Source organism: Bubalus bubalis, chromosome 2 (assembly GCF_019923935.1).
Source record: "Bubalus bubalis isolate 160015118507 breed Murrah chromosome 2, NDDB_SH_1, whole genome shotgun sequence".
Classification (NCBI taxonomy): Eukaryota; Metazoa; Chordata; class Mammalia; order Artiodactyla; family Bovidae; genus Bubalus; species Bubalus bubalis.
Window position 1 is genome coordinate 2,326,730 of NC_059158.1, and position 7,256 is coordinate 2,333,985.

Sequence of the window (7,256 nt, forward strand, 5' to 3'; positions counted from 1 at the left end):
ATCCAACCAGTGCATTCTGAAGGAGATCAGCCCTGGGATTTCTTTGGAAGGAGTGATGCTAAAGCTGAAACTCCAGTACTTTGGCCACCTCATGCAAAGAGCTGACTCATTGGAAAAGACTCTGATGCTGGGAGGGATTGGGGGCAGGAGGAGAAGGGGATGACAGAGGATGAGATGGCTGGATGGCATCACTGACTCAATGAACGTGAGTCTGAGTGAACTCCGGGAGTTGGTGATGGACAGGGAGGCCTGGCGTGCTGCGATTCATGGGGTCGCAGAGTCGACATGACTGAGCGACTGATCTGATCTGATCTGAACCAGAAAGGCACTTGCCATCTGCCTCGAGGGAGATTGAACCCTGTGCTGACGTAGCTGTTTGCCTTCCATAAACCCTTGAGGGAGTTCAGGGTAGAGTGACGCACTCTGCTCCAGGGAGTCTGGTGGGACAGGTCTTTAGATCATTGGATGTTTCTGGGAACAGATTTTATGATCTCAGTCCTTGCATTTCCGCATATCTAAGTGAAGTGAAGTGAAGTGAAAGTTGCTCAGTCGTGTCCGACTCTTTGTGACCCTGTGGACTATACAGTCCATGGCATTCTCCGGGCCAGAATACTGGAGTGGGTGCTCTTGCCCTTCTCCAGGGGATCTTCCCTGACCCAGGGATCGAACCCAGGTCTCCCGCATTGCAGGTGGATTCTTTACCAGCTGAGCCACCAGGGAAGCCTCCTCATCTCTAAAGAAGCACTAACTCCCTTCATAGTGACATCAGAGCCTCATGACTAACAAAAAACCTTTTGTAAAATGAGTAATTAATGGTATTCAACTCTCTCTTCATCAGAACCTCCCACTGACCTTCCCCACTGCCTCTTTGGAGCCGTCTCTCGGAGCTCAGAGATGCTGCCTCCTGGCTGCAGTCCTCATTCTGCCGCAAATGAAACTGAACTTGCAGCTCTCAAGTTGTGCCTCTTTTTTAGTCGACACTGGGGGGAAGCAAAAACCCCCCAGTCAGCCCCCTCTCACCCTGTACAGTGGCATCCTGGGAGCTTCCAGACCCCCTGGCCTGAGCGACAGCCTCTGTCCTCAGCTCCCACGGGCCTCGCTCACCGCAGCAGGACCTGCGTGTCTTTATAGCCCCGACCCCAGCGCCGTCTCTGCCTTGTTAATGACGTGATGAGTGCTGGTCGCGCTCCTTCATTAGATACATAGAGAAAGGAATCAGGAAAGCACCGTTTCACAGAAACGAAGGAAACAGATACTGACTTTTCACCATTTTTAATGAAAATCTTAAATATTGTATAAATCCTCTGCTTGAAACAGGATATTCCTTGGAAGGACTGAGGCTGAAGCTGAAACTCCATACTTTAGCCACCTGATGCGAAGAACTAACTCATTAGAAAAGACTCTGATGTTGGGCAAGATTGAAGGCAGGAGGAGAAGGGGACGACAGAGGATGAGATGGTTGGAAGGCATCGCTGACTTGATGGACATGAGTTTGAGCAAGCTCCAGGAGATGGTGATGGACAGGGAAGCCTGGCGTGCTGCAGTCCATGGGATTGCAAAGAGTGGGACACGACTGAGGGACTGAACTGCCGAACTGAACTGAACTGCTTGAAACAACATAAATTGAACGTGGTCCAGGCCCTCCCTGGCGGTGTGGCACCTCCCTGGTGGCTCTGAGCTGGCGTGTGATGCCCCCGCAGCCCCTCCTGAAGTGTCTGTGGCCTCCCTTCTGCCGCCACTGTACAGTGCCCCTTGCTGGTCCTTTTTCTTGTGATGCATTCGTTATTCACAATTTTAAAAGATTTATTGATGTAATTGATTTATATTTGTCTGCGCAGGGGCTTTGTTGTGGCACATGGGCTCCTCACTGCGGCAGCTTCTCCCGTTGCAGAGCACAGGCTTCGTGGCTCTGGGGCACGTGGGATCCTCCCGGAGCAGGGAGCAAACCTGTGTCCCCTTCATTGGCAGGCAGATTCTTAACCCCTGGACCACCAGGGAAGTCCCCAATAAATTCTTAATTATTTAAAAAATAATTTAAAATAAAGAACTAAATTCCAAAGAAATAGCCTAAGCTGTTCTCCGTCAGGTCTCTGTCACCCACAGTGAGAAGAGCAGTGACAAATGACTGTCCTCAGCACTGGGACCCTGGCTTGCCCTGAGTCGGGGGGGTTTGAATCACTTCTCCGAGGTTTTTCCTCTGGGTTCCTCTGGCCAGTGTCCACCTTGCTTTGCCCGGCTCTGAGTCCATATTTGCTCCTCTCTGGGTCCTCCCCTATGGGTGTGCCCATCTCTTAGCCAAGATGGGCTCTAGCATAGACGCCTCTGGGTGGGTTTGCATCACCCAGGATGGGGTGGCACCCCTCCATTTCTGAGCCCCGAGGAGCCTTTCTGTGCATGGGTGGTCAGGACGGTCTCCTTGACCTGGAGAACGAGGACTCTGTAACCTGTTTCTCTCTTACCCGTGCAGGACTCAGCTCTCCTCACTCCTGCTGTGGTCTTCACCTTGCAGAGTCTGTCCACAGGAGACAGACTCCAGTGCTCAGCCTGGGGCCCATCTGTCTCCTGCCTCGGGCCAGGGGTAATAGCCTCCAGGGTGCTGAGTGGGGACGTGGCTGGGAGACAGCAGCTGCAGGGATCAGGAGGGAAGTGAAACAGTCCAGGAAATTCTCACATGGAATCCACCCTTGAATTAACAAAATGTGGTTCTGGGCTAAGCTGGAAAAAGTTGGGAAAAATGCTGAATGACGAACGACCCACCTTGAAAGTTGGTAAGTCAGGTCTGAAGGGCTTCTCCGGTGCCTCAGCAGTAAAGAATCCCCTTGCAATGCAGGAGCAGAAGGAAATGCAGGTTCCACCCCTGGATCAGGAAGATCCCCTGGAGCAGGAAATGGCAACCCACTTCCAGTATTCTTGCCTGGAGAATCCCAAGGACAGAGGAGCCTGGGGGACTACAGTCCATGGGGTCACAAAGAATCAGACACGACTGGAGCAACTTGGTACGTACACACAAGGCAGGTCTGAAGTCTGGGCAGAAGCCTGGGGGGCCCGGGCAGGAGGGCACAAATGGTGGGAGCTGAGCCTCACGGGACCGACACCTGGATCTGAGTCAGGTGACCTGGCTTTGGTGCGGCTGATGGCAGGAGGCCCCAGCTCCATCCCAGTCAAGCCTGGAGGGGGTGAGCCCAGGGACAAGTCCCTCCTAGTTTCCAAGGGCAATGGGCTGGGTTCCAAGATCTATGGAACGTATTCCAGTGCTGGTAAAGGCACTGTTCAGTCTTATTATTTAAATTATATTCAAGCTTAAATTGTATGTTATAAACATGGACCACAGCCTTCTCTAACTCAATGAAACTATGAGCCATGCCGTGTAGGGCCACCTAAGATGGACGGATCATGGTGGAGAGTTCTGACAAAATGTGGTCCACTGGAGAAGGGAATGGCAAACCACTTCGATATTCTTGCCTTGAGAACCCCATGAACAGTATGAAAAGGCAAAAAGATAGGATACTGAAAGATGAACTCCCCAGGTTGGTAGGTGCTCAATATGCTACTGGAAATCAGTGGAGAAATAACTCCAGAAAGAATGAAGAGATGGAGCCAAGGCAAAAACAACACCCAGATGTGGATGTGACTGGGGATGGAAGTGAGAGAGTCATTTCCTAGGCAGGTTGATAGGAAATCTAGGGGTCCCCAAGGAGAAAGGGGTCTCCAAATGGAGGAAATAGCCTGCAAGTGTCAGACATTTTTCTCTCTCTTAAGCGGCAGGAGGAAACAAACTAGCAATATTTTTTTCCTTCTCTATACAAATTTAAAGGGAGGTTTCTCTTAAAATACTGTGTTGCCATAATGACACCTGGTTTCGCCTGAAGTTAGCTATTCTTGAGCCTAGAGATAACCAATGCGTTTTTCTTATGGAAATGTTTGTCTTAAGCTATGCTAATGTACTATGCCTTTACCCCAAACTCTGTCTCCAAGTCGGTTCTGCCTCTTGGCCCAGAACCTACTTGACAAACCAGTATGTTATACTCAGATATTGTTCCCCTAATCTATGTAAATGAAACTATTTGTATGGTGGTCTGCCCTTCTTCAAGATTCAAGTTAATCATTTTATGGCCCAGGATAAACCATTTGGTGCCAAGATTATCCCAAAATGCATCTTATGGGCGAGGGACCTGGTGCCATTCTGAATTTTAAGACATTCCTTTCTTTCATTAACAGACTGCTAGTGACTATATAACATCCAGCTAAAGACTAGCAGGGGGGTACTCTTTCTGCCCCCTTCTGATGCCTATGTCAGAAGCTTTCTCTATCTCCTTTACACTTTAATAAAACTTTATTACACAAAAGCACTGAGCAATCAAGCCTCGTCTCTGGCCCCGGATTGAATTCTTCTCCTCCGGGGGCCAAGAATCCCGGTGTATTCGCATGATTCAACAACAACCTTTCAGAAGCAAAGTCTGATGCTGTAAAGAGCAATATTGCATAGGAACCTGGAATGTTTGGTCCATGAATCAAGGCAAATTGGAAGTGGTCAAACAGGAGATGGCAAGTGTGAATGTCGACATTCTAGGAATCAGCGAACTAAAATGGACTGGGATGGGTGGATTTAACTCAGATGACCATTATATCTACTACTGTGGGCAGGAATCCCTTAGAAGAAATGGAGTAGCCATCATAGTCAACAAAAGAGCCCAAAATGCAGTACTTGGATGCAATCTCAAAAACGACAGAATGATCTCTGTTCATTTCCAAGGCAAACCATTCAATATCACAGTAATTCAAGTCTGTGCCCTGACCAGGAATGCTAAAGAAGCTGAAGTTGAGTGGTTCTATGAAAACCTACAAGACTTTTTAGAACTAACACCCCAAAAAAGATGTCCTTTTCATTATAGGGGACTGAAATGCAAAAGTGGGAAGTCAAGAAATACCTGGAGTAACTGGCAAATTTGGTCTTGGAGTACAGAATGAAGCAGGGCAAAGGCTAATAGAGTTCTGCCAAGAGAACGCACTGGTCAGAGCAAATACCCTCTTCTAACCACACAAGATACGAGTCTACACATGGACATCACCAGATGGTCAACACATAAATCAGATTATATTCTTTGCAGCCAATGATGGAGAAGCTCAATATAGTCAGCAAAAATAAGACCGGGAGCTGACTGGCTCAGATTATGAACTCCTTATTGCCAAATTCAGACTGAAATTGAAAGTATGGAAAACCACTAGACCATTCAGGTATGACCCAAGTCGAATCCCTTACAATTACACAGTGGAAGTGAGAAATAGATTCAAGGGATTAGATCTGATAGACAGAGTGCCTGATGAACTATGGACATAGGTTCGTGACATTGTACAGGAGGCAGGGATCAAGACCGTCCCCAAGAAAAAGAAATGCAAAAAGCCAAAATGATTGTCTGAGGAGGCCTAACAAATAGCTGAGAAACAAAGAGAAGCTAAAAACAAAGGATAAAAGGAAAGATATACCCATTTGAATGCAGAGTCCCAAAGAATAGCAAGGAGAGATAAGAAAGACTTCCTCAGTGATTAATGCAAAGAAATAGAGGAAAACAACAGAATGGGAAAGACTAGAGATCTCTTCAAGAAAATTAGAGATACCAAGGGAACATTTCATGCAAAGATGGGCTCAATAAAGAACAGAAACTGTATGGACCTAACAGAAGCAGAAGATATTAAGAATAGGAGGCAAGAATACATAGAAGAACTGTACAAAAAAGATCTTCATGATCCATATAACTATGATGCTGTGATCACTCACCTAGAGCCAGACATCCTGGAATGTGAAGTCAAGAAGGCCTTAGGAAGCATCACTACAAACAAAGCTAGTGAGGTGATGGAATTCCAGTTGAGCTATTTCAAATCCTGGAAGATGATGCTGTGAAAGTGTTGCACTCAATATGGCAACAAATTTGGAGAACTCAGCAGTGGCCACAGGGCTGGAAAAGGTCAGTTTTCATTCCAGTCCCAAAGAAAGGCAATGCCAAAGAATGTTCAAACTACCACACAATTGTACTCATCTCACACACTAGCAAAATAATGCTCAAAATTCTCCAAGCCAGGCTTCAGCAATATGTGAACCGTGAACTTCCAGATGTTCAAGCTGGTTTTAGAAAAGGCAGAAGAACCAGAGACCAAATTGCCAACATCTGCTGGATCATGGAAAAAGCAAGAGAGTTCCAGAAAAACATCTATTTCTGCTTTATTGACTATGCCAAGCCTTTAACTGTGTGAATCACAATAAACTGTGGAAAATTCTGAAAGAGATGGGATTACCAGACCACCTGATCTGCCTCTTGAGAAATCTGTATGCAGGTCAGAAAGCAACAGTTAGAACTGGACATGGAACAACAGACTGGTTCTAAATAGGAAAAAGAGTACGTCGGGGCTGTATATTGTCACCCTGCTTATTTAACTTCTATGCAAAGTACATCATGAGAAAAGCTGGGCTGGAAGAAATGCAAGCTGGAATCAAGATTGCTGGGAGAAATTTCAATAACCTCAGATACATAGATAACACCACTCTTATGGCAGAAACCAAGACCTAAAGAAACTCCTGATGAAAGTGAAAGAGGAGAGTGAAAAAGTTGGTTTAAAACTCAACATTCACAGAACTAAGATCACGGCATCCATTCTTTTCACTTCATGGCAAATAGATAGGGAAACAATGGAAACAGTGACAGACTTTATTTTTGGGTGGCTCCAAAATCAGTGCAGTTGGCGACTGCAACCATGAAATTAAAAGACACTTGCTCCTTGAAGAACCAGCTATGAGTAACCTAGACAGCATATTAAAAAGCAGAGACATTACTTTGCCAACAAAGGTTCATCTAGTCAAAGCTGTGGTTTTTCCAGTAGTCATGTATGGATGTGAGAATTGGACTGTAAAGAAAGCTGAGCACTGAAGAATCTGTGGTTTTGAACTGTGGTGTTGGAGAAGACTCTTGAGAGCCGCTTGGACTGCAAGGAGATCAAACCAGTCCATCCTAAAGGAAATCAGTCCTGAATATTTACTGGAAGGGCTGATGCTGAAGCTGAAGCTCCAATACTTTGGCCACCTGATGTGAAGAACTGACTCATTGGAAAAGACCCTGATCCTGGGAAAGATCGAAGGTAGGAGGAGAAGGGGATGACAGAGGATGAGATGGTTGGATGGCATCACTGACTCCAAGGACATGAGTTTGAGTAAACTCTGGGAGTTGGTGATAGACAGGGAGGCCTGGCGTACTGCAGTCCATGGG